At 43.0% G+C, this 27,976-nt stretch overlaps 1 protein-coding gene across 3 annotated transcripts in view; it reads left to right on the plus strand.

Annotated features, from left to right (window-relative positions):
* The first annotated feature begins 448 nt into the window (after positions 1–448).
* Positions 449–27,976, plus strand: part of foxp4 (forkhead box P4) — a 93,972-nt gene continuing 66,444 nt past the window's right edge. For 2 of the 3 annotated variants that reach the window (XM_061041993.1, XM_061041994.1), the window contains exon 1: positions 450–1,116. The gene's annotated coding sequence lies outside the window, so the exon portion shown is untranslated. Of the gene's footprint in view, positions 1,117–27,976 lie in introns of all 3 variants that reach the window. The other variant, XM_061041995.1, reaches the window with a different exon arrangement.

Genomic DNA, 27,976 nt, shown 5'->3' on the forward strand with positions numbered 1-27,976 from the left:
TAATTAAGTTTTATATGAAGAATGCAGCCAGATAAGAGTTGTTTCAAAGCACAAGGATATAAGTCGTAAAAAATACAAAAATGTTCATATACCTGTGAGCTTATTTTTGAATAGCTCATAGATTTTATTGTTAACCTATGTTTTTTATTTCAATCAATGAAATACAATTTTCAGGGAATCTTCAAAAGTTGAAGTGTAGTCTAGCTCTGTTTGGGTAATCTTGCTTTGTTTTCTGAGCTCAAACTCTGTGCAGGCTAACATCTGTTCCTCTCTGCCTCCACAATAGCACAACTCAGCCGGGATGCAAAGAGAGGTCAAAAGATCAGTGCCTTCCCCTTACGCGCGCACACACACACACACACACACACACACACACACACACACTGAGAGAGAGAGAGTGAGTGAGAGAGAGAGAGCTCTCACACCGGCTGCTGTTTTCCTATTGTGCGCCAGGGCTTTGCGAGGATAGGGCAAGAGATGAAAAACGCGCACCTGCTTTAGAGGCATTACGGTAACGCAGCAAACTGTCCCCCTCCTGCAACTCACACACTCCACACTCGTGTACTCACACACACAGCCCTGATTCAACCCTGATTTCCAGCGAACGAGCAAGCAACAGTCCGGGGATGCCCAAAAAGTGAGGACCGTGCGGAGAGGTTCCCTCGCGCTGAAAGAAGAAGCCTCGTGGAGAAAGAGAGAAGGCGCTGCGTGGGAGAAAGCAGACGAAAAGGGCTGCGCTCGTTCTCCGCGGCAACTTGCGCACAGTGGCAGAGTTTTTAGCGGCAGTATTGTTCTGACTTCACTCCAGAGGGGCCACTCCGAGGAGAGAGGACGCACACAAAAGGGAAAAAGGAAAAGGACTAACGAGCAACGCTTTGTCGTTCAAAGTAATGGTCCTGCGGTCTTAGATCCTAGATTTCTCTGTCACTCTCTCTCCTCTCCTCTCTGTTTCTTTTTTGATTTTTTCGTCCCGTCGATCGGTTGGTGTCCCCCCTCTCTCTTTTTTGTCGCCGCGGCAGAGTGGACGCGCCGGGGGCTCGAGGAGCAGAAGCGGGGCTGTCCACATGGTCCAACCACTGGCGTGAAAGTTGACTTCTTCAGAACACAAGAGAACAGGTTGATGCATTATCTACACTTGCTCTTCCCCCTTTTTTATTTTATCCCTTTTCACTCTTTTCCACCCTCTGTGCTTCCATTGAAAGTTACACTTTAGTTGATACAAAACTTCAAGTCAGTCTAATAATATGATAGGGTGTTATTGAAAATGATTGAGCGGGACACTCTCGCACTTTTCCTCTTGCCAGACTTTCCCACCGTCCATGTCTCATTTTAACTTCACTGACTCCTTCGGGTTGAGTGCTGAGCGCAAAAACTTTCGAGCCACGTTTTAAACCTCTCTTTGAACTCTTCATCTTTTTCTGATCCTTCAAAGGAAAGGACGAAAACGTCGATGGAGGAAGTTTCACTCCACGTGTCGCAAGTGTCACAGGAGAAAGTTAATATTAAGTAGGCCTATCTTTCACTCGACAGTTGCTTTTAATGGGATATTTGTTTTCTGAACTATTGTTATTTATTGAAGCTTGTCTCGTGGAGTGAGCGGACCGCTGCTTATTGTCCGAAGTCTCCGCTCGTGAAACAACAACAAAAAAGTTTTTCCACGCAGGTTTTGATCTCGCTAAAATGTCAGAAAGGAACATCCAAACGTCATTTGCGTCCCTGTTAATAATTTGTCGTTAAAGGATTTGACAATAAACACCGCGGTAGGTTATGTGGTGATACTTTCACAGCCGCCTGTGAGTGCTCTGAATGCTTTGTCATCGCTTCTTTTACAGCTGACGAACTTAAAATAAAAACTCTCTTTACCTTCGTAGTATGGGTATCTTGTTCAAATAAAATACAAAAATCTGCTGAAATGAGAAAAGGCACATCGCAGTCCTAACAGGAGATAGAGCCCCTGTCTTCAAGAAGAAAAGGAAAAGCTTCTTATGGATTTGGTCAAGAGGTCAGAGGACTTTCTTTTCAAACCATTTTGACTTTTGAAATTTGAACCGCGGTTTATGACCTCACTTTGTTTGCGTGTTGTATTTTCCATATTATCTCATGACTTAGTAAATAAATAACATCATGCAGCCGAGTGTCAAAGAAGATGACGCGAGGGGAAAGTTTTAAAAAAGGATTTCAAGTTTAATCCCTCTTTTAACGGAAGGTGTTAAAGCCTAAAGATCCAATCTGTGGGGAATTATTATTAATGCATTGTTATAGATGCCTCTTAAAAAAAGAGAATAGGCTGAGTGTTTGCATGAAAACGTGTTGTACTTTTGACAGTAAAATAAAGGCTAAAAATCCCCCTGCTTATTTAAGGCTGTTTTAGACATTGTTCTAAATCTAGAGGTAGATTTTAGTTGGAATCTGTGACTGAACCTCAGCATGGCCCATGTTTTTCCTTCTCCTCGCAGTCATAAAGCGACATAAAGAGTAGGCCCAACCGAAAAAAGGAAAATGATTTTAGCTGCCTATAGAGGAAAATAAGAAACTTAAACCCGGGATTAAACTTTTTGAATTAACACATTATAACGAGATTAACAGTTTAAACCGACTCTAATATTTCTTAACATATAAAAGCGTCACATCAATTAGGCTAAATTGTTGTCGAATTAAGACGTGTGTGTTTTTTAAATTTTTTATTATTATTCCTCCCCCTTCAAAATAAAACTCCTCTCGTCAAATCTCAAACATCATCTGGAACATTCCCGCTGTCAGCTCGGCTGGCGCATGATGGAGAGCTGCGGACAAAACGCAGACAGAGATGAAATGACAATTAATTGCTGTTAGTTGTCTGTCATTGAGAGAAAAGCATACAGGCCGAGTGGGTGCTCTCTGTGACGCGGGCATTATTGCCCAGTGATTGATGGGTGCGGGGGCATTTGGCATAATTAATTTTATTTACTGTGTCCTCTCTCTCCTGTTGTGCCCCCCCTCCGCACCCCCCCTCCCCTTCTCCTGTCCTCTGTGCTGGCATTTCCGCGACGCGATGACACACTTTTAATTGCACTTTAATAGAAGATCCAGCGGGAATGAAAAAGCTCTTCATCACGTTTTATGACCTTGTCACGTTTGTTGGTGTCAGACAGGAAAGCAGGTATTTTGTGCTCAGAGCTTCTGGTGTTTAAAGTGTGCGCAGGATTTAAAACCAAAACCCAAACAAACTTTAGATCACTGGGAAGAATCACACTGAGGCCTGCATAGAAAGCTGCACATTTGGGTTTTTTTTAATGTGAAAACGGTTCATGCTGGCTTATTTAGCAGTTCGTTTAAATAAACAAAATTACATTTGAATTTTAAAATGTTGCCCTGACATAAAAAAAATAAAAAAATAAAACTGAGCTTATTTTATCTGCATACCAGCATCTCTGGAGCATTTGAATAAAGTGACATTTATTTTAACAAGTGTTTGCAGACATTTTAACTTAATTCACATTAGCTACATTCTCTCTATAAATTTGTCCGATATGCAAAATTTGCTGTGAAATGGGAGGGTCAACAATTGTCCAGTTTTGATTTTCTCCCTTTTTCTTCAAATAGAAAAAGCTGGAAATTTATACTTCGGCACTTTCTTTCAGCTGCTAAATGTCTCCCTTTTCACCCAGGAGGTGAGCAGCTTATGTCTGGAGCCATGTACAAATTTAGGACAACAAAAAAAAAGCGTACTAAACAATTTGGTTAATAGTGATTATGTATTTGAAATTGACTCACTGTTAATAACTTCCACACAAGCAAAAGGAAACCTTTGTCTAAGCTTGGGAAGAACACTGCTGAAAGATAGAACAGACAGTCAGTTGTTTTAACTTTTATTTAAACACTTCAGCACTCACCAACGGTGTAAAAAACTCTCTGTGAAGTTCACATTTCTATGTGGTGCTGACAGGCTTTTCTTGGAAATCTAACAGGAGACAGTGAACAAAAGAGAGTTTGAGAAGCAGAAGTAGTTATTTGGATAAAAACGAGAGTACGTGTGCAGGAAGCCCAAGGTGTCAGAGACAGATTGACTCTCTCTGCCGGCTATTGTGCATCCGTGTCTGTGTGTTTGCCACCCTTTTCTCATCTGACTCGCTCCAACTCTTTTCCTTCTTTGCTTTTTTTCCCCCCCTGCTCCTGTCGACAGCTGTGTCTTTTCCATGTCCTGTTTTGCTTCATTGTTTGCTCATGTACTGCTGATTTTTATCACTCTCACACTCTGTTCTCCAGCAGACGATTGTTTCTGTTATTCTTACTGACACATTACTTAAAAGATGATTCTCATCCTGGCCCTGCGTGTGCTGGTGTGAGACTCGAGACGGGTAATAATGGCTGTGAATCTCATGCGCTTTAAAACCCCTTCAGCAGGATTAAAAGCCACCAGTATGATTGTGTTAGTCCATAAACTCACTCAGAGGGTCCTTACCTCCAGCATGAGCGCACGTCAAGCTACGTGTGGAAGAGTGTATATATCTGAGTGCTTTTTTCTCAATTCACCTGTCCTGCTTGAGTGAAAATGGCCAGTATTTGAAGTTTTTAAATGTCCTGTGCGTCGGTAGCGCTGATGGCTCGCCTGTCCATCTCTCCATCTGTGACGCTGTCTTCATTAAAGCCCTCCTGCTTTCCCAAACCCACAAGTCTGAGTGGGCTTTTTGCTCCAAAGTGATGTTGAAGAGCACCCGTATACGACTCTGCCATACATGTAGGGTTTGACCCATCATAGATACTCACAGCTTTACTTCGATTGTAGCACTTAGTGTTTAAAAGCTGAAATGGTTAAATTTTCAATATCCTTTAGATAAGCTTTGAGAAAAAGCGGAAAAATTAAACTGTGCAGGGAGCCGAAGCGTGTGTTTTAAAAGGAATCATTTCAAGCGTTGGTCCTGAAGCTGCCGATGTTGTCGAGTGTGAGCATTTCAGCTGATTTTTTATTTAGCTTTACTATATGAAAAAACAACAACTTAAGATTTTCAACAGCTTGTAACAACTGCATATTTGAGCCATATAAATGAAAGAAATTTAAATCTAGTGTATTTCTGATATTTCTAAATAAAATAAAATCGTCCCTTCTTTTGTTAAAGTTAAAAAAAAATCCAAACACCTTTATATTTAATCATATAATATCATTATCAAAGCAATTACAGGCTTGTTACCTCTTTAAAAATATGTTAATGAAATATAATGGAGAAATTAATTGACTTAATCAGAGTGTTGTTCTTCATGGGCAGGGAGTAAGTGGGGGAATGTTCTGCTGGTGTATTGAAGTGATTGACTGCACAGTGAAACTGCCGCCACATTGCTGCAGACCGAGGCCTGATTATACATGTGGTTCTAATTGAACCTGTTATTTTGGAGATGTTGAGGGCTGAATATGTGTGTGTGTGTGTGTGTGTGTGTGTGTGTGTGTGTGTGTGTGTGTGTGTGTGCACATAATATCCCGCACATTTTTCAAAGATGAGATGTGTTTTTATAATGGGTCTGAAGGCAGTGTCGTTCAGGACAGCGCAGAAGGAAAGTGGGGAAGATGCCTCAGGCAGATTTTTTTTTTTAAGGAGGTTGACCACCTGTGAGAGAAAGAGAGAGAGAGAGATAGCAGTTGTTGTATATTGTCATCTTTCTCTTCTTCCCTTGTGAGCTTTTGAGCAGGGCTGCTGTCACCATATTTGTGATGACAGATCTTCACAAAGTTATTTCAAATTGACGCTCTTTTCTTTCTCTCACTGGTAAGGCGATCGCCTGAGCTTGACACTTTGGTTTAACTTATGTTTCAGACGACTTTTTCTATATATATATATATGTACAAATATCTATTTATGTGTGTGTGTGTGCTGTTTTACTGGAGATGTTTTTTTTCCAGCTCCACAGCAGCATCAGCCCCATTAACAACTGATGGATGTGTGAAAAAGTGACCCAACAGCTCAGAGAGGAAGAGGCTGTTTCCTTATGGGCAGGTGGGAAAGGAAGCAAGAGATAGAATATATGAGCGAAAAGGGTTTGGGGAGGGAGGGGGGGTTTAGGCGTGGGTCATTACAGCGAAGGAGGAAGCATTAGATCAGCCCCTTCAGAGTGCTCTTGGCACCTGAGGCCATGGCTGGAGCTGAGCAGGAGGCGTGCAGAAGGAGAGTAGATCGTGAAGTAAGGCAGTTGGAGCTGTCAAGTTCGTTTTCCGTGGACAGAAAAAGGAAGAGTCACACGGGATCATTGGGTCAGTGGCACAGTGAGGTAGACCACGAGAGATGGTCAGTGGAAGCAGAAAAATAAAAAAGAGCAAGATTTGAGAACGCCTGTAGTGCACAAGCAGAGCATCTTCTGGATAAAGCCCTCTGCTGCGCATTGCTGTGTCGCCCGCTAACTCTGCATCGCTCCTGACAGCTGTATTTGTGTTATGGATTTTCTTTCACTCCATCCCGTCTTCCCTTCCTTCTCTCCAGCCTCCCTTCTCTCTCTCTCTCTCTCCCTCTCCTCTCCATCGCCTCCACCCTCTGACCTTTTGTGAGCACTTCATCAGAGAGCCGTTGGTGTTTTCTAAAGCTCCGCGACAAACTGACAGGGCAGCCGTCAATCGAGCGAGGGGGGGGGAAACCGAGGGAGCAGATCAGTGGAAAAGCTTTTCTCAGAACAACAATGTGACAAAACTTTCTGCAGCGCTGCTTTAATATGTAAAGAAAAGGATGAAGGGTAGGTGACAGCTGTGAGGCGCGGGGAATAAGATTGTCATGGATGCACACATTTTGCATGTTACTGTAAAGACGCGTTAGAAGAACAGCTCGACTTCCTCGTTTGTCCGCGGTGAAGCAGCGCTGAAAAATCTGCAGAGGAGGAGTAAAAAAGGAGAGCACACAGGTATTCACATCCAAGCCTTTAAACTCCACTAAAACTTGACTTGATCACTTTGACATTTTTTTTTCTCTTATGAATCCCCCCGCATGAAAAATTTGGTAGAATCCTGAAATATAAATTTCTTCGCTGATGACACCACTCTTTTCCATTTTACCAACGTCAAATTTTGACTCCACTTATCTGATCTGCTATTAATCTGAATTATATTAGCATTTGCATCGGAATATTTGAATTTTGTCAATGGGTTTGACTTTTACATTTACATATGATGATAGGAAATTAGCAGTGCAGTATTTCCTCTTGTATCTGTCCCTGGACCGGCGAGGTAATAACCATTTAAATGCATCTCATTATGCGTTCTAATCCGTAAAGTATCAGGATGTTGGCTAACATGGGCGAAAGTGAGGCTGGAGCGCTACTATGCGCTGCTCTTTTATGGTATTAGTATTTATGGTATTAGTTCCGGGGGACATGGGATGCCTACTTAAGCTATTAGCATGTGAGGCGCCGCGGGATGATCCATCCCCTGACAGGACGAGCTGTTAACCAGTGTTAAACCCAATCACAATGGGCTGCCTGCGATGACAGATTGACGGAGCCCGCTCTCGCCGCTAGCTTGGGCTGCGCTTATTTTGCTGCTCGCAAAGATGAAGATTTGAGGGAAAGAGGGCGAGAATTTAGTTTCCCCAAAAAGTTCAGCGAGAAAAATGTAAAGATCATTTTAAGAGTAGCTGTGATGGATATAATTTTTTCTCTGTGTCTGCCTGTCTGTCAACTTCTGTCCTCCTCCTCCTCCTTTTCTTCTTCTTCTCTTTCTTCTTTGTTGGCTCTGAAGGTGAAGAGACTGTACAGGCTTTGCCCAGTGGGGTGCAGACACTATGGCTTCTATAGTGGCCTTTTGTAAGAGGGGAGGGAAGGAGGGAGGAGGGGGGGAGTGCAAAGACACTATCAGGAGTCTTGGAGATTGCTCGCAGTTAAGAGGGATGCTGTTCTGCATGTGTGTGTGTGTGTGTGTGCTTATATAGCGTGTGTGCATGTGAAACCACAATTAACTGTCAATCAATGCCTGACCCCGCGACGCTCTCCTCCTCGGACAGAATTCCTCAGGTTTTAGTTTCTGTTTTTCAGACGGCTGTCGGAGGAGAAGAAAAGCAAACAGGTCGTCTCTTTCCAAACGTGTGTGTATTTTCTAAGACATTTCATCGCTCAGGAAAAAGAAAGAGGCTTTATTTTCACAGATTCTTTCTGGTGATTTTAAATAAATAAAAGTTTCTATGTCAGAGCTGTGTTGTTGTCGGTGTGTAGTTGTTTGCTGGTTCATCAGTGTCCGTTTTTCCACTCTTGAGACTGTTGGTGTGTGTATGTGTGCACACATGCAAGCCTGTGTGTGGTGGGCATTGTTGACCGAGAGACATCTGCCACTAGATTATACCCAGCTGTTATCTGAATAATTGTGTAATCCCCCCTCTCCTACTCCCTCCCTCTTTTACTCCCTCCTCCTCCTCCTTCCATGCTCCCTTCTTGCCCCCACATCTCGTCTTCCTCACACTGACGAGACGGAGAGTGATGAGTCTCTTTTCTGGGTGGCACTTTTTGGCTGTGCGCTTGTGTTTATGAGTGTATGAGCGTGCTTATGTGTGTATCTCTGGTCACCGGTCATTGTCTGACATTTGTAGAAGGATTTTACCCCCCCCCCCCACCCAACATGCACACTCACCTCCCTCCATCTCCTCTTCCTCATCCCGTCCTCCCTCGGGGAAATAAAAGTAGCCTAATCCTGCCAGATCAAGATTGCTGTCCACCACAGCTTTACCAGCCTGAGAACGAGAGCCGACTCTCATGTTCCTGAGGAGAGAGGCGGCAGAGTGTGTGTTTGTGTGTGTTTTTGCCTTGTGTGTGCCGTTGGCCTTTGAAGCAGCGTTAGCTGTATGCCGGCAGAATTTTGGCCAGGGGTGAGAGGAAAGGGAAAAAACGAGAAGAAACGAACAGTTGAAGGAGGAAAAGTTGTGTTTGATGGTATAGTTTTTGCAATTTTTTTGAGCCGAGACAGTTTTCAGATCACTCCTACAGGCTGAGTGTGATACCCTCAAATGTATTTACCATTATCAGATTTAGGTTAATTGAAAAAAAAAAAAGTTTTCTAGTTCTTTTTTTTAATTTACATGCTCTGTAGTTTTTTTGTTTTTTTACATTTTCAACTTCAATACATTATGGTTAGAGTTTTAATATAAAAAAAGCTATTAGAATTTCTTTTGACAATTAATTAAAACAATTTGTTCCTGGATTAAAATTGAAAAAGAAAGAAAAACAGCAACAGTCAAATACACTGCTGTCACTTTTCACTTTCACTCTGTATCTACAAAGGCACAACACCATGTTTCCAACACACACTGTCCCTTCTGCTACTGAAAACGTTGATTTACTTTTTGACGAGACAAGTTGGAAAAAAAGCTAAAAAAGACAATTTTTATCTGTCCTTTTTACCAGAGCTAAAACAAAATGTCAGAAAAAAAAATGTTTGTGCGTCACTCAAAAGGCAGCACACACACAAATACACACATGCGCACATACAGGATGTCTTCATATCTGGTCTGTGGTTGGTGGGAAAGTCTTTTTTTCCCCCCCTGTCAAAGCAAAGAACTCTATGCTTACTGCCTTTCTCTCACTTTTCTCTGCCTCGTGTCTTATTCTGTTGCACTTTCTCCTGGCCGTCCATCCCCCCCCCCCCCCCTCCACTCCAGTACCGTCTGTGCTCGTTCCTCTCTCCTCCTCCTCCTCTTCTTCTTTCCTTGTCATGCCTGTTGTCTCTAATTATGGAAGCTCTGTGTTCTCTCAGCCTCTTCATTACATCCGAGCTGTCATCACAGTTTACCTCCAACATTTGCTGCTGCTACTCAGGCCCCATTTCAATAAGAATCATTATTTAATACGAGTGCAAAGACACGAGTCTAAAGAAGGTTTATCAATAACCCCCTAGCCACATTCTTTACTTGTGTGATTTAAAATGTATTTTAAACTTTCTGTCCCTAGGATAGACTGAATACATTGGAAAATGTAGAAAGGGACATTTTGCTCTCTTCTTTCCCCTTCTGGCTTGATTTGAATGTAAGCAGACCAGTAGACTTTACGTGAAACCTTTTCAAAATGATTTTCAGAATGTAAGAAAAGCATTAGGATTATGTTGATTGCTCGGTCTTGTCTGCTAACTTACTTGTTCTTGACCTACATTAGATACGTTTTTTAACCAAAAGTTTTTGGTAAGATTCCAAATTGCCGGTAAAGTGTGTCACATTTACAGATTTATTTTTTGGAGTTTTTATTATACTTATGAATTTAAAGTATAGGAAGTAAAGAAAACAAAAACCCGGCTATGACAAAGGACATATAATATAAGGTTAAAAGGCAGTTTATGTGGTTGTTTGATAAGCACAATGTCCATTCCCTTAGTGAAGGTCAGCTCTGCCACATGCAAACCTGCAGCCCTAATCTGCAACTTCTTCTTCTCCAGGTTTCCATTGTCTAAAAGGTTAGTCATAGCGCTTTAGCCTCGCAAAGGAGTCACTACAAACCAAGAGAGTGGACTGAGGGAGGAACAAACGACTAGATTACAAAAAAAAGGGGGAAAGGAGGAGACTTGAGAGTGGCAATGAAACCGTGGCACGCTTTATGGCTTCTGGGGGGCTTTGTGAAAAGTTTGCCTTCGAAACTTTGCTGAGGGCTTGGTTTGGTTTGAGCGACTACCCCATGGGGCTCACTTAGAGAGTGGTTGGAGGGGAGGAAGAGGAGGAGGTGGGTGGGGAAGGGAAGGGAAAAAGCAAAGAAGAGGAGAAGAGGGGAGAGAGCAGGCATGCCGTCACAGTTGCCCTTAAAGACGCTGATCTAAGAAACACAACTCCTCCTTTACCCCTCCCTCTCTTTCTCTCTGTCCTCCTCCCCTTTTCTTCTTTACTCATTCTTTCCCTCTTGTCTTCCTCTTATTCTACACCCCTGTCTATCTCTCATAGCTTTCAACACCTATGTGCTGTGGTTTGAGCGCTACAGTCTGCATTAGTGGAACAGTGGCACGGCCTATTTGCTGGTAGCCCGGATTGGGCTGGGGTAGTGGGGGTGCGCTGTTCTGTATAGTAACTTATTTGACCTCCAGTGGTGGGGTCAAGTTCATCCTGAGGAGGTATAATCACCCCCCCCCCCCCCCCCCCCCTCAAATGCATGACTGCACCTTTTAGGGGGGGAAGAAGGAAGGAGGATGAGCAAGGCCTGAGGTGGGCCCTCTTTTCATCCCCAATTTGAATCTCTCATCCCGTTTTTCTCTCCCTTGTCCCCTCTCTCCCCACAGGGTTAATAGAAGAGGAAATTGATAGTTGTGTGCGGTAATTGTGGCTTTGAGAATTCTCTTGTCTCTCGCGGAGAAAGATGAGGGCAGCCGTAGCAATGACGAGATGACGTTTTGTTAGAGAATAGGAGAGAGAGAGAGATGGGAGGAAGAAATAGAAGGAGAATAGCTGATGGAAAGTGAAAAGCCCCCCACACCTCCACCACCACCACAACCCCTCGGATGATGTCTTTGATTGGTTGATGAGGGAGTGTGTTGATTGGCTGATGACGTGCTGAGATTTGTGTGTAACTTTTACTACCCAGGCTGTGATAATCATTCAATTCATTATCCAATCAGAGCGACTCACCATCCTGCTCTGTATCCTCAGTGATTCTCCTCTTAATTCTCCTTTTGAACCCCCTCCCCTCCTTTCCTCCCATCCCCTTCCAATCCTCCCATACCTCCCAGAGGAGCCGGGAGGATGGACAGATGAGTGGAGCACACTGTATCTGTTCGGTTCTGCTCGGCTGCTCGCTGAAGTAGAGAGAGACAAACTTATATTCCATTGATGCCCCAGCTGAGCTGAATGGACTCTCTGCCTCCCTCTCTCTCACTCTCTCTCTCTCTCTCTCTCTCTCTCTCTCTCTCTCACTCTCTCTCTCCTTCAAGAGGGGCTTTTCTCTCCCAGGGGGCACAGCTTTATAATTAGTCTTCCTCCAGAAATAGAAAACTAGTTTTCTGAGGTGAAGTCACCCTCAGATGTGTAGGCTGTAAAGCTGTACATTTAAATGAATACAGACTGTGGTAAAAATCTATTATATACGACAGAAAAATCAATCCTCACCGGCCTTGCAGTTCTCTTTACTGTTTATTTTCACAAAATTAAAATAGCAAAAAAATGGTTTACAATTTGGTCAAAAAGACATTTTGTTTCTGTAGTAACGGCCGATTTTGTTTTAGCTTTTGGCTTAGTTGTTTAGTCTGAGCTAAGGCCACCCCAAGGCTGTCACCCAGGCAACACCATCTGAGTGTGTGCCTGTGTTGTCTTTATATTATTTAGTTTGTTCATTGTGTGGTAAAATGTGTCATTGTATTCATTTATCCCATTGACTTTATCTCTGCCACTGGTTCTGTTCCTTTTTTTTTTTTTGCCCTGTTTTCCCACCTCTTGCCCCCCTCCTATCCTTCCTCCGCCTCTCTCTCTCTCTCTCTTTTTCTCTCCCCCTCCCCTCTCCTCTCCTTTTCTGCTTTCTGTGTCCGTTAATGAGAATGTGTTAACGAGAAAGAAAGATCTATTGGGTGTAGCACAATTTATCAGAAAGGCAGAGGTTTGGAAGGGAGAAGAGAAAAAAAAGGCGGCGGGCCCTTCAAAGAAGTCCTATTCTTGTGGTTGTGAATGTTTGATGAGACAGTGAAAAGTTCCCCCTCTAACGTCATGGTGTCTGAACAGAAGAGAACAGAACCGTTCTAATCATGCTGCGCGGAAAAAAAAAATGACTTCCAACCCGATTTAATTAACTGATAAGAAACGGCTTCAAATTAATTTTTCAAGGATGTAAGATTTTGATTAAGAAACTCCTAAAAGAAATAGACGAATAATCAATTTTTTAATCAACTTACTCAAATGGTAACTGGTTAATATGATAATTCTGGCAATTAGGGCAAATATTGTCGAGCAGCAGTTTCTATGCATCCTGTTAAAGGAATTATAATATCTTTACATCTAATTATCATGGTTATTTAATTTTTTTGTATGGCTACCTCTCAATTTTTACCATTGGTTTTTTCATCTGCTATTATAGGGATAATGAAACGAGAAGTTGGAAAGTGTAATAAGATGAAACTTTTTATAAGGGGCCCACCTGAATGGGGCTTTTCACACAGCCTGATTGGATAGATATTTAGGAAAAGGGGGAAAGGGAGTCGTTCAGAATGACATTATTTCTGCTGGTTTTACATGCATAGCTGAGATGGATCTTTTAGATGTATGATTCTTTTATTTCGTCAGCAGATTAAAGGGGCTAATAGCTCCTGGCAGCTCGGCGAGTCTCTGTCTTATTCATACGCAGGAAAATGAATATTTTTCACCATCTCAAATCAAAAGTTTCAAATCATCTATTCAGGCAGAAAAGGGAGAAAAAAAATCATTTGATTGGAGGATAGATAGGGCGGCTCACCTGCTAGTGGCTATAAAATGTGTATGGATGTGTGTGTGTGAATGTGTGTGTGTTGCTCTAATTGGACAGGTATGGTGGCGGAGGTGAAGAGGGTCGAGTTGAAGAGAGGGAGGGGGTGCGGAGAAAAAGCTGGTAGGGGGTTTGGGGGCTTTAGGACGGACAGAGTTTCTTACTTCAAAGAAGTCTGGACAAACACTTACACACACACACACACACACGCACACACACACACACGCACACACACACGCACTCCACATTCAGATGTTGCCTCTCATGAGATGAATATCCATCCCCTCTCACACTCCGCTGTATCCCTCGCTCCCCGTGCAGTGAACATCAGTGGAGTTGAGCCTTCAGAGGGAAATATTGACAAAGCGTTTGGAGAGATGGAATAGTTCCTTTAATTATACGCTGCTCTTATGATGCGTGGTGTGTCTGTCTGGCTTAGTGCACACACACACACACACACACACACACACACACACACACACACGTACACACGCATGCATGTGTGCTGATCAGCTGAATAGGTATTCCTGGCACAAACCCCGTGTATTGAGCGTACATATTCAATTAGCCAAACGCATTAGCAAAACTTGGCATTTGTTGTTGTTTTTTTCCCCTCCTTGCTCAGAATTAATGGTTTTGATATGCTAATTAGCGGGTAATTTAATTTCAAAAGGCCTCAATTAACAGCAGCGTTGTGGACACGAGGAAGTTAAGCAGCGTAATCTAATTTGCATTAGTAACGAGCAGGGAGTAATTAGTCTCTAATTAGCCACTTCAGACAGCACTTGTGTTTACTTTCCTAATGAAGTGGAGGGGCTTTTTTTTTTTTTTTACAGACAAGCCTGTGTGCGTGCACTGAGTGTGTTCATGCGTGCAAGTTTGTTTGTGTGTATGTGTGTAAATGGTTAAAGGGGGTGGCACACGAGTGGCATATGGCTTACAGTTTGGCTCCCCCCCCCCCCCCCCCCCCCCCCCCACACACACACACCAAAAAACACTGGCACGCACACACAGAGGTCAGAACCTAGTGTCTGATGTGATTGGACGTGCACTTGCTTGTTGTAGTTTTCAGTGCCTTGAAACATCACTCTGAGCTCACTTACACACACCGCAAGGGATTGATTGTGTTTCACTGTTTTTTTCATCTGTTTTTCCTGTTGTGATTTTTTTTTGTGTTGCAATAGCTTGCAATATATTTCCTTTCTTGTATAACCAGGCGTTTCCTGTAGCCTTTCCAATTGATTTTTTTTTTTCTTTTTTGCATTATGGGGCATATAAACTGTTGTGTTTGTGAGTGATGACGTTACAAACCGTGGCTGCTGGCCGGCCTTATGCAGGGTTTATTTCTGGGATACAGTTGCCTGCGTTGACAACGTAGCAAAAACAGACGGAGAGACAGAGAGCTGAGTAAATGGATAGATGGATAAACAGACAGCCACTTGGTTCACTTAGTTTTCCTCCATTATTGCTATCTTTTCAATGATCTGGGGAAATGTTTCCAAAGCAACACTCAAGGAAAAAAAAAGCAGGCAAATTAAAAAGAACTTCTTTTTTTTTTTTTCTTGGATGAGCTTTCCAACAGTTGGAACTTTTCCCCTCACAGCCGTCAAAAACAAGTTGAAAACAACAGGCTTCCTCCTGGGCTTTTTTTTGAGAAGGGTTGCAGGGGGAGCAGCATAGCGGGTTTTAGGGAAGGGGGTGCGGGGGACAAGCAGCTGCCCTATTAGCCCAAATCTGTTGTTCAGAAGAGGGAGCAGGAGGAGGGAGTGAGGAGGGTGGAGCAACACCACTGAATCTCCACAAAGGGAGAGCGCACACTGTTTTCTTCACTGTGTGCACTATGCAGATTATGGCGCACATTTACGTACATTTAACCCCTAACACCTCTAAGGGTGTAGATCTTGGATTATTCTTTTTAACCCATAAACCCGTGCATACGGAGGAGACGGAGGCGACCCCGTCCGACAGCCACTCTGATGGGAAGGCGGTTTTTCTAAAGGCTTTTCCACAACCTTCCCTGGGAATAATAAGCAAGGTCAGAAAGTTGGGTGACTTCCTGCTGCAGAGAGCGGGGTCAGAGCACTGGGTTGGCAGGATTAGTCAGCACTCAGTGGACACGACTTAAAACACACTCATACAACACACTAACCCTAACCCACACACAAATTAGGGACGGCAACTTATAGTGTACAACTTCTCTGATTTACGCTCAAAACGACCATTAGCTGCAAATAAATATAATGAATGAAGCGACTGCAGCGATTACGAGCCTGATTCCAACACTGACCTCCACACATAAACACAGATTTATAGGCACAAACATCCACACACACATACAAACACTCACACCTACACATCCATAAATAGGCAACTGATTTACAAATGAGCTGACCTGTGTGTTGGCCTTGCTCTCAGATAGGCTCACACCCCCGCCAGGATGCATAAATCACAATGGACATGCATATGCATGAGCATCTGAGGAGGTGGGATAAGTGTGTATCTGCTTGTGTATGTGCAGATGTGAGTGTGTGAGCAGCAGCAGCAGCAGCCAGCAGCAGTGTTTGTATCGATGATTGAGGCTTAGTGAAGTGCCTTTTATTTCATTGAGTTAAAGTTAAGCACTGTGGACAGGCCTCTCTCTCTCTCTCTCTCTCTCTCTCTCTCTCTCTCTCTTTCAGGTGCGTGTTGCTTTTGAATGGATAGACAGAAAAAAAAAGGGATTAGAAAGAACTCCTGTTCCTTTCCCCCCTCTTTTTAGTGGCATTCAGGGATACTTCTTGATAATGTTTCATGTGCCTTCTCTCCATGGAAGAAGTGTTTTTTGGTGTTGGACCTTTGTCTCATGTGTATATGGCTGATGTGAGCTACTTTAACCTCCTCTTGTTTTATGGACTTATACATGGCTCTGGATCGCAACTGCTGCTAGATTAATTTACACACCACTCACTCACACATGCTTGCCAATTCTCCCTCTCTCTCTCTCCCCTTTCCTCTCTCTCTCTCTCTCTCGCTCTCTCTCTTTCTTCCTCCTCTCTGAAGACAGAGCAGAAATTGCCTGGCGAGGTAAATAAATTACTTCCATCGATTGCTGGAGTTGAAGAGTGACTTTATCACAGTTTGACTTGTCCAGATACAGATCACTGTGTGACAGCATGTGTTTTTTATTATGTGCCACTGTGTGTGTGTCACCTAGTTTACCCACTGTGTGTGTGTGTGTGTGTGTGTGTGAGAGAGAGTTTGAAGGGGCGGTGCAGCGTCAAAAAAAATCAATGTAAAATCTACCTGATGGATATCTCTGTATATTAAAAGCTATTCTTAAAGCGACCATATTGTCCTGACGCTGCCATGTGCATAATGAAAAGCAGATGAATTATGCTGCCTTTTATTAAAGTGGGATCTCACAGCCCACCATGTGGCCAGGTGAGATGTTTGCTGAGCTTATCTCTGTCTTGTTAGCCATCAGCACTGGTCACCGATTGGGAGCGGAAGATATATGACATCTTAATGCAACTCACATTGATTCCTACCTCTGATTGCACATGTTGTATCTGCATATCTGATATATACAAGCGCAACCCTCAACCCTGATGCCCCAAGAAAGGGGTTAAAAGTTCACTATAGCAAATGTCCAAGTGCTTAGAGAATGTGTGTTTTATTCTGTGGGTGTTTGTATATGTGTGTGTGTGTGTGTGTGTGTGTGTGTGTGTGTGTGTGTGTGTGTGTGTGTGTGTGTGTGTGTGTGTGTGTGTGTGTGTGTGTGCAGCAGACTGGGACACATGCTGTTTTAATACACTGTGCTGACGTTACAGCAGAGGCCAAGAAGCCACCGTTAAAAAAAAAAAAGGCTTTGGAAAAAGAGCGAGAAAAGGCCTCATCTGTTTGCATTAAACAGTGGAAGAACTGACCAGTGAGTTAAAGGAGCAAATGAGCAGCAGACGGTGAAAAGATATCTGCTTCTCTGCTCCTTCGCTTTAGCTCTTTTCCAACCCTTCATTCTTTTTTAAATTAGTCCAGCTTAGATCTCTGACTGTGCTCTTTATTTGAAATATTTAGTTTGATCTTGTGTGAACTATTGTTTCTCATTAAGGTAAAATGGTACTTGCTAAAGTGTGTGATGTATCGAATGATCAGTCCTAATATAGTTCTTATACTGTTTGTGTTTCTTTAAATGAGTTGTAGTAAAAAGTCCAACAGAAAAACAATAAAGTTCCCTAACAGAAAAAACCAGAGAGCTGACAAAAAGGCAGACATTTTTATACCTTTTTTTTTTTAAATAGAAAAATAATGATGGGTTATTCTGACCAGCTGGTCTGTCATTCACACTCTCAGGTTCTCCTCTGCATCAGATGCTCCTGACATAAGATGTAATTAGTAACACGTGGCGTCAGGTTTGGGATTTTGGGTTTGTTGGTTAGCTATTTTAGAAGCTAATTAATGAGGGGGAGAGTGTTAATTGGAATTGTCTTAGATAATGTGAACTCCTCTTCCCCTTTTCTCCCCTGCCTACACTTTAGAGTTTAGTAGAAAACCACCACAGACCAAAGTGTCTCCATGTTGTCTTTTTGTTTAGTTTTGGTGCTGTCTCACTGCGGCTCAGCTGATGAGCCACTGTTCAGGAATAGGCCATGGGTGGCTCATGTCGGCATGCTGTTGTGTGAGCTGTTCGCAAATATGAAAAAAAGGACATGAGGGTGCATATTAAATTAGAAAAAAAAAGAGCTGTAGTAAACAGAAAGATCCTTTAAAAATACATGATTAATGCTCGTTGCATTGAAATTCTTTTGAAAAATAAGTAATGGAAAAACAGAATTCTGATCAAACCTATCTTCAGGGCTTGCTCGGTCTTTTTTCTTCATGTATTTTATGCTTAACTTTTGTTGCACTGATAATGAAGAAAAACGGGCCTAACCTGCATTTTGACTCCGCACTTTCTCCATAGCCCGGGGCGCTAAAATGCTAATTCAGTGGATGCGCAAGCAGGGGATAAAAAAGAAGAAAAAAAAGAAAAAGAAGAAGTGATTTTAATTTTAAAGAATGTTTGATATGAAACAATAGTTTGCATTTGGATGTTGTTATAATTGGAAGGAATGGCTGACTAGATAAACAGACTCGGCTTGCTGGCGTCGGAGCACACACTTGGGGGTCTTTTCATATCTGCGCTCTGTTTAAAAATTAAAGTCCTCACCAGCATTAAGCAGAGAGGAAACCAAATTAATATACAGTGAGTGGAGACTAATCGCAGATCTGTGGTTTCATTGTAATTCCTCCGTCGTCTTAAAGTGTGACAAAAACATTATTTAACATCTTTACCTCCGCTCCAGCCACTCAGAAAGCCTCAGCACACACACAATAAGACCTTACAGTATTTTAATATCACTGCTTGTATATTCTAATCCTGACACCACTTGAAATATAATTCCTTCCCTCTATTTTAAATCACTGATGTGAAATTGCATTAAGAGACGAGTGTGTGGGCATGAAAGCAGGGATGTTAAATGGACATATGAATGCAGGGGTGAATCCTAACCTATTAAGTACTTTCCTTATTATTTCTGAAAGTGGAGCGTGATAATTAGTTTGGTAGAAATCCTATAGTGGGGTGGAGGTATGGGTCTCAATAGTTAAGCCAAATTAATTTCTTCTGTCACCTTGAGCATATGTTCCTCTTAATAGGTTTAATTTATTTCACGCTGATTATCTTTTTTTTCCCCCTCCACTTGACTCTGATGCACATATTCACGTCAGAAACCACTTCAACCTTCTGCTCGTGTGAATGGTATGTATTCATACATAAATATGATAAAGCAGCACAGAGGCATCACTGCTTGGCCCCTGAGTCCGTGTGATCTGAGAGATGGTACAGAGCCGTTTTCCCAGGGGTCCTGGCTGCTGCTGCTGCTGCTGCTGTTGCCGCTGTTGTTGCTGCTGTGGCCTCGACGTCATGTGATCCATGTGTCTGGCTAAGAGCTCGTTTTTTTTTTTCTTCTCAGGAGTCACTCCAAGTCCTTTTTAGTCCTAAAAGTTAACAATCATTCCTGATGTTAAATCCATCAGGAACCTCCATGTGCCACGAGGTTGCTTTAATAATCTCTCCTGTGTGTGTGTGTGTGTGTGTGTGTGTGTGTGTGTGTGTGTGTGTGTGTGTGTGTGTGTGTGTGTGTGTGTGTGTGTGTGTGTGTGTGTGTGTGTGTGTGCGTGCGTGCGTGCGTGCGTGCGTGCGTGCGTGCGTGTGTTGAGGTTAGGTGGGACCATGGGAAAGTGGCATACCTGAGAGGATTAGAGTGATCCCAAGGACAATTTGCGTGGGATATTATTTAAAAACTCATTACATGTAAATTTAAGCAGATCCCCATTTTAAACACCTCAGACAAAATATCTGAACCTCCATACGAAAGCACACAACTAACTAATACGTTCTTAGTTTGAGTTTATCCCTGTGCTTGCTGGCGTGGTGTGTGTGTGTGTGTGTGTGTGTGTGTGTGTGTGTGTGTGTGTGTGTGTGTGTGTGTGTGTGTGTGTGTGTGTGTGTGTGTGTGTGTGTGTGTGTGTGTGTGTGTGTGTGTGTGTGTGTGTGTGTGTGTGTGTGTGTGTATTTACCCCCCCAATCCATAGAGTGCATGCTTTGTTTTTGATCTAGCAGGGATCACTTTAGTTGCCCTGTCTGGTTTCAACTTACACCAGTAAATTACACCCAATCACTTAAATTACATCCTCTTGACTGTGAATGTGTGTGTGTATGCCGTGTGTGTGTGTGTGTTTGTGTCATTGTTGACGTCATGTCACACAGATGTACTCGATGTCAGCTTTGATTAGGCTGAATGAAGTCCAACTGTTTTTTGTGTTTTCATCATTCAGGGGGAAGTTAATTGAAAATGCAGCTGTTTTGTGACTGTGTGTGTGTCTTTGTGTGTGTGTGCAGTCCTGCATCTGTTTGTGTGTGTGTGAGGGCGTTGTGCGCGTAAGAGTGGTTGTCAGCGGCTGAGCGTGTAGTGAAGCTGATGTGCAATCTCTGCTTTTCATTCTTGCAGCTTCAATACGGAAAGCTTGAAGGGACAAAACTCAGACAGAGAAGCTTTAGTCTGCCAATTAGTGCACCAGATGTCAGTTATTGTTGGATGAGGATTATGGCAATAACTACAGTTGGCCAATGGTTATGAGCATGTGTGTGTGTGTTTGTGTGAGTGCATGCGTGTGTGTGATAGAGTTGAAACAATCTTCTCTTTGGGAACTCGCTCCTCGCTTTATTACTCTTCTGGCACCTGCAGTGTTTTTCAGAATCCTGTCTCTGTCTCTTTCTTTCTGTATAGTTTTTCAGCATTTTGGAAATGTAAACACTTCTTAAATACATCCAGATGTTACCAGCTGTGCTCCGCCACCACAAACACTGGGCAGGGAGTGTATGTGTGCGTGTGTGTTCGCCACAAAGACTCCTTTTCCCCAACTAACTATTCACTCATACGGGGAAAAAAATGATTGCCTGATTTTGTCATAGATCTTTTTGGTTGAGGGTTAGTGGGATTTGAAATAACTAGTGTATTTATATGTGCATGTGCGTGTGCGTGTTTGTGTGTGTGTGCGTGTGTGTGTGTGTGTGTGACTATTGTAGTTGTTGAATTCTGCTGCAGGCTAACATTGGATGAATTAAAAGCTTTATTAAATCCAGAAAAGTCAGAACTGAAGCCGTGTGACAAAGACAGTGAACTCATAATAACATTGACCTCATGTGCGCCACATTATCTCTCTGTTTGTCCTCCTCTCTTGCTCTGAAAACACACACAAACATACACATACACACACACAGTCACAAACACACACACACACAGGTGTGACATTTTTACATAAAAGCTCCATTTCGATTTCTCCTTTCAAGAGATCAGACTGAGTTTACCCACTGTGTGTAGGCAAAGTTGTGAAGGGTGTTTATGTTGTTTACTAAATGCCCTTTAATACATAAACTCACACATACCTGTTAGGCAGAGCTCCAATTAGCACGTGTCCTTTCCTCTCTGTCATGATATGTGATTATTTCTGGAATTATTCACACATTCAGTTTCACATAGTCTCAAATACACACACATGTTCAACAGGTGAGCAAATGTAAATGTCAGCCTTTTGCTGTGACTGTGTGTGTGCGCATACGTTTGTGTGTGTGTGTGTGTGTGTGTGTGTGTGTGTGAGAGAGCATGTATTTGTTTATGCACCATGGCCGTGCTGAAACTTCAGTCCTCAGGGAGTAATTAAGGCAGAGGTTTTTCTGCCTGTTTTCTCTCATTAGTTTGAATATGGAGAGATATCCTCAGACACACACATTCACATTCACACACACACACGCATATGGAGACTGCGTGTAAGGCAGAAGTCCAGACATGTGCGCAAAGCCCTGACTTTAGTCTTGGAGGTAAACTAGTGGTGCACTTCTTTTTGCCACAAGTCTATTTCAGCCGCGCTCCTCTGTATACATACACGCTGTGTGTTTGTGTGTCTTTCTCCTCTTGACCAGCATCTGGCCCGAGCTTCACTCGCTCCTTCAGTTCAAACTACAGGTTGTTTGTTTGGGTTCGCCCTTACAAACACACCATTAGGGCCTGACGACTATTCCTGGCTCTGGCCTCGGTTTAGCTCAGACCTGCTGCCGGGCTCACTGGAGGTCCCTGCAGGCAAAACCTCAGTTCACCAGAACCTAGGAAGATCGGAACCACAGCGCACCGCCCTGCCACCACAGAGAAACTCTATCCTGCTTCAAGCAGGCTCGCCCCACAGAAGGCCTTAAATGTCAGCTGGACGATTTCAGTGTGTGTGTGTGTGTGTGTGTGTGTGTGTGTGTGTGTGTGTGTGTGTGTGTGTGTGTGTGTGTGTGTGTGTGTGTGTGTGTGTGTTTCCTACAAGCACCTTCTTTCTGTTTTATTGTCATGATGCAACAAGTCCACCTTTACTGCAAACAAGCAGGTTTGGACAAGAAAAAAAAGGTGGCTCACACTCACCGAGAGGATTAGGGGAGTGAGAGATGAAAAGAGAAGAAAGGAAGAGAGAGAGAGTGAGAGGCAGTAGAGAGAGAGAGAGGGAGAGAGAGAGAAAGAAAGAGAAAGAGAAAGAAAACAACAAAGGTGGTTAGGACAAAAGCAGTATTGTATCATTGAAATGACTTGTGAGTTGAAAGCCTTAAAGTCCTCCCCTGAGCCAGGTCATAAAGCCCGTTCAGAGAGGGGGGCTTGGCAACTGAGGCCAGAACCAGACAGGCCTGGCAGCCGAGCCCAGAGAGCTTCCAGTAACAGGAGATGTAAAAATCAATTTGCCGTGAAAAAGGTAAACAATCGGAAATGACAAATATGCAGGTTCTTTTCCATTGCCCCCCCCCCCCCCCTCTTTTTTTCATCTCTTGCTATTTTCACTGTTATTAAAGTAGACAAATGCAGGGCCGAGGAGAATGACTCGTCGGGAGTCATGTGGTGAGGGATCCCAGCAACAAAGTTGAGGGGGAGGAAGAGGGAGGGGGATTTTTTGTACTCTTATTCTCCCACCTGAAACAGTCGAGCTGGACTTCTTACAGTCTGCATTTGAAAAACACAACACTCTTCATATTAGCAACAAACGCACACAAGGACGAGTCCGCATCCTAATTAAAGTGGAAGAGCTAGATGGAGGGATAGAGTGATGTCAAAGGAGAGAAGGAGGTTGAATCCTCAGGGGCCTGTTTGGTGGTATAAGGAGGCCTTGTGGGGGCCCCAGTGGTGACCTCCATTAGGCGAACGATCCGAGCCTGGGGGAGCCGGTACGGTGGCGGGCTTTTCGAGGCAGGGGCCAGTCTGTTTAGCAGCGGTGTATCTGCATTGCTCATAACATTGATCCAGTGGCAGGCTACAGCCATGGGAGATCTTTTTAGCCGCTGAATGCCGAGCAGCAGCGTATCAATAAGGCAGAGTGGACCGACAGAGAGCCCCCCGCACCCATGATGGTCACTTGGTTAAGACGGACAGATCTTGTTCAATGACACACACGGACCCCACAGCTGCCTTATGGCGTGCTAATGCTGTCCATGTGAGTGTATTATTCTTGAAACACATCTATACATGCATGTGCGTGCAACGATTTGTCTTAGAAAAACCTAATCCTCTTTGCTTTCCCAGCTCGTCCTTTGCAGATGAACAGATCGGCTGTGACTGGCCAGTGGGAAAAAAAAGAGGGGGAGAAAAAAAAGGAGTAAGAGAAAAAACAAACATGTTTCCCAGGTCCCAATTAGCCCACTTTTATTGCCCCTCATGTCCTCTAACCCTCCTTGGTACCTTCTTTTCACTCTCTGAAGTTTGCTTACACAGAATGCTTCACAGTGAGAGTGCTTAACAATCAGAACAATGCAGGGGGGGGGACATAGTGACAGGAGACAGAGGCTGGGATGAGGAGGGAGAAGAGCCACTTTTTGTCCATCAGTGTATTTTCTTACATCTCTTCAAATAAGTGTGCGAGTAAGTGTCGATGTGTTAGCTGCACTGTGTGTGTGTGTGTGTGTGTGTGTGTGTGTGTGTGTGTGTGTGTGTGTGTGTGTGTGTGTGTGTGTGTGTGTGTGGGGGGGGGGGGGGGTCTGTGTGTTTTTGCAGTTTGTTGTGTTTGAACAACAACAGTCGGCGAACGCTAACAAACAAAAACCGCTCGAACCCCTCTGCGCAGAAGCCATCAATTCTTAATGAGATAATGACATGTTAACATCGTCGCAGCAGCAGCAGCTCTGTTTACAGATGAAGACAAACCACAAACAAGACACAGACGTGCAGAGCGCTCTCCTTCCCCCTCTGCGCTGTTCCTCCCTCCTCTCGCTGAGATCTTAGTGAGAATAACAGGTGGAGAACATATTGATGCTGTGTGTGTGTGTGTGTGTGTGTCTGTCTGATAGACACACACATAAACGCAGTAATGAGTCAGGCCATATAATGTGGCTGCAGACCAGATTCCCTAATAAGAGAAGAATGTTGTCTGTGGCATCCAGAGTTTTTCCACACATTCATCCCGCCTGTTTCCTCCGCCTGGGTCTTCCTCACGAGGAGAGGGAACCCTCTGTCTCCCCCCCCTCTCCCCGTATTCTCTCCCTCCCCAACCAGCTGCCTTTTCTCGCCCTTTTCATCACTTTTTCTTCCCCCCCACACTCCATCAGTTGGGGTCAATTACTGTGGGCTTTTTGCAGCTCTGTCTTTTGGTTTCTCTTTGTTGGATCTCGTCTGGTTCTGGAGTGACACGAGCACATGACTCACATAAAAGTGAGTCAGACCGATTCAGGCTTATTGCTGAGGAAATGGTGCTGGATTAGGAGGAGAGGTGTCTTTCTCGGACTGGTACAGGATCCCAGAGAGAGAGAGACACACACACACACACACACACACACACACACACACACACACATGCACACACGTACACACACACACACACAAACGTGTGCACAAGAAACGTGTGAGTAAGAAAAAAACAATCTGTGCTTCACTGAATTTCCAAATGAAGGGAACTCTTCAGCTGCTGGAGCAACTTTAAACAAACCAAGACAGAAGTTTAAAAATTCACATTCAAATACTTTAACCTTGAAATCTCCCCTTGCCAAGGCACCAGCTCCCTCTTTTTTTTCATCTGTTAAATGTTTGAGTGTTTGATAGTTTGAGGTCTATAGCAGAACCCGCCCGGGAATTAATGTCATTCATATGCCCTGCGGAAATTACTTTTGAAATGCATATAATCTAAAACATGCAAATGAGGCTGACTTTGTGCACCCTGTTTAATATGAATTATCATTTTCTGAATACCTATTATTACTGCGTACATTTCTCCAATTATATTGTTCTTTTTTTGTCACTTTTGCATAAGGACACACATGTGCATGTCAGGAACGCGCTTGCTCGGTCACATGCATGTGCGCGCACCCACACGCTCACGCACACACACATACACACACACACAGCTGCATGTCTTTGTGATGGGTGTATTTTAATGAGGAGTAATAAGGATGGTAATGACCCAGTCCACTTCTCTTTCTGTCTCACTCTCCGTCTTTGTTAGTCTCTCTCTTTCTCCCTCTTTCTCTCTCTATCGCTCTCTCTCTCTCTCTCTCTCTCTCTCTCTCTCTTTTCCCCTGCCCTTCTCGCTCACTACCTTACACACAGCTGTTAGTTTACATGAAGCCAAAGGGAAGAATAAGAAGCATCTCATTTAGCTTAAACAGGGAGGGAAAAAACAAAATGTTCTGCCTCTTGCAGATTCTGCACAAATGTACTTGTCAAAAAGTCCTTAAACAGCAAATGAAAATAACAAGGCAGGAAATACAAGTGTTGCTCATCCAAATTTCATTATCAGACTGAAATATTGATGAGTTTTAAAAGTGAACAGTGCATGTTTAGTTTGTCTCTTCCTTTTCTCTTCTGGTGAAAACGCACTGTTATTAATGTCCTTGTCCAAGAGGCAAGCTTTTTTTTTTGCTCATTTTCTCCTAAATTGAAATGAAGGCATCCCTTTTTCAAATGAAATACTCTATTAATTTATTTATACTGTGCCATAAATTATTCTATTAATATTAGCATGCTCCAAATTAGTATGACTTCTCTCAATGTTCCTTCTCCTTCTATTAATTAGCATGCTTGTCACTATAACAAAGATTTTTCTTTCTCTGATAAATTATGAAAGAGACATTTTTTAATACAATGAGAACCGCCTTAGAAATTATTAATATTTTAGTTTTCTGGCCTGTAAGACAAAAGTACGGAGAAAAGAGCAGGAAGAAGTGAAAACTAACAATTAGATGGAATACATTAGAGACTGTCACTGGTGTGCAACAGTGTGGATTTTTTATTTAGCTTTTTAAAAGAAAAGAAAAATTCAAGTGTGTGTGTGTCTATACTGAATGTTCAGGGATAATATCATCTTGTTTTAGCACTTTTGGAAACGATGTGAATTAATTACCTCTGTAACAGCTTGGACCAAGTTCAAAAGTACTAAAATTCAATTAATTTGAAAAGTGGACATGCTATCATTTTCTCCACATGTCTCCTTTAAAGTCTGGCCTGTTTTTTTCTTTTTTCTTTTTTTACTGTGGACATATTCAATTATATTTGATTAAACTCGCTCTGATCCAATCTATTAATTAACTAGGAAATGCAAAGTGCCCGACTTGAAAGCTGATGTATGAAATTATATCATGTCCACTTTGATATTTATTTATTTATATTTTTTACACCACAGTTTTTTTTTTCTAAATCCATAGCAACTCTTCATTATTGTAATTCGCCGATGCTCATTCACAGGTAATATTAAATCTACTCTCTTTATGTTCCTTGTAATGCACATTTTCATTGTACTTGACATTATTTTCCACCTAATGGCAAAAACAACTAATTGACCTGTTCAGAAAATATACACCTGCTTAATTTTGATTCCAAAATGCTGTCATTTTTTGCAGTCAAATATACATGTTACCCTGTAAATAAAGTTAAGAAGTTATTTGGTAAAGGTGGAAAATGTCAATGTGAGGGATGTGAGACTTTTCATTCAGAAAGAAATGGGTCCTCTTAATATGAAATGAATGGCAGCCCACATTTGATAAGGTTAATAGATGTGAGCATTCATGTATTCTTCACAGGTCAGACCTGAGAAGACTTAAAATTGTGTTTGCTTGTGCGCGTTTTAGAATTCTTGGCACCCATGTCATCCTGGTTTTGGTATGGGATGGCCTGAGGGTCAAACAGATCAAATTCACCACACACCGTCTAGTTGACACATCTGTTGCACAAATATAAAAATTTAATCTCGATGTACTAAAGACTCATCTGTTTCACCTTCGTGTCACTTGTCCATTTCCCAACTGACACCTTTTCATGTGTGCCTCTCAAATTCTATCTTCTTCTTCCTTCCTCATTCCCTCTCTCTCTCTACCTCTACTGTCTCTCCCTCCTCCTTCCCTCCCCCCCTAACACTGAAGGTCATTCTAATAAAGAGCTCTCATAGGACAGAGCTGCTAATTGCTCCGCGGCGCTCTAGCTGGTTTCAGATCCAAATAAAGGCATGTCGCCTTTTTTTTTTTCCAGGCTCCTCTCCCCTCTTGCCCTCCATTCCAGCGCCTCCCCTCTTCACCTCTGTTCCACCATGTTAAATACAATCCGAGTATTAGCTGTGTGGACTGTCATAACCTGACCTCGGCCTCCATTACCTCTCAGGACAGAGGGGTGGGGTGGGGGGGATGAAGGAGGGAGGGCGGGGAGTTTTCATCCTCATGATCACAGGATGATTTCCAACTGGCACAGGGGTACGCGCACATGCGCTCAAGCCTTACCTCTTTAGGAATGCACAACCCGTGATTTTAGGCTCAGATAAATGAGGTGTGCATGAAGTCCGCTCCTTCTACAAATATTTGTGTGTGTGTGTATGCATGTGTGTGTGTTTGTCTTTGTGTCTGTTTCCAGTATTTTTTAACAGACAGCAGGTCTGGAAGCTGGTAAATCACTTACTGCACTCTAAAAGGAAGGGTCGAGGTGAAGGCAGGAGTGTATGTTTGCCCCGGTCATACACACATACAAGGCGATCTCATCGGTGCGGAATGTGCTGTGTGTTTACCTATGGCTCCAGAACCCACCTGACCGAGGGAGGCTAATCTTTA

The sequence above is a fragment of the Labrus mixtus genome, chromosome 7 (genome assembly GCF_963584025.1).
Source record: "Labrus mixtus chromosome 7, fLabMix1.1, whole genome shotgun sequence".
NCBI classification, from domain to species: Eukaryota; Metazoa; Chordata; class Actinopteri; order Labriformes; family Labridae; genus Labrus; species Labrus mixtus.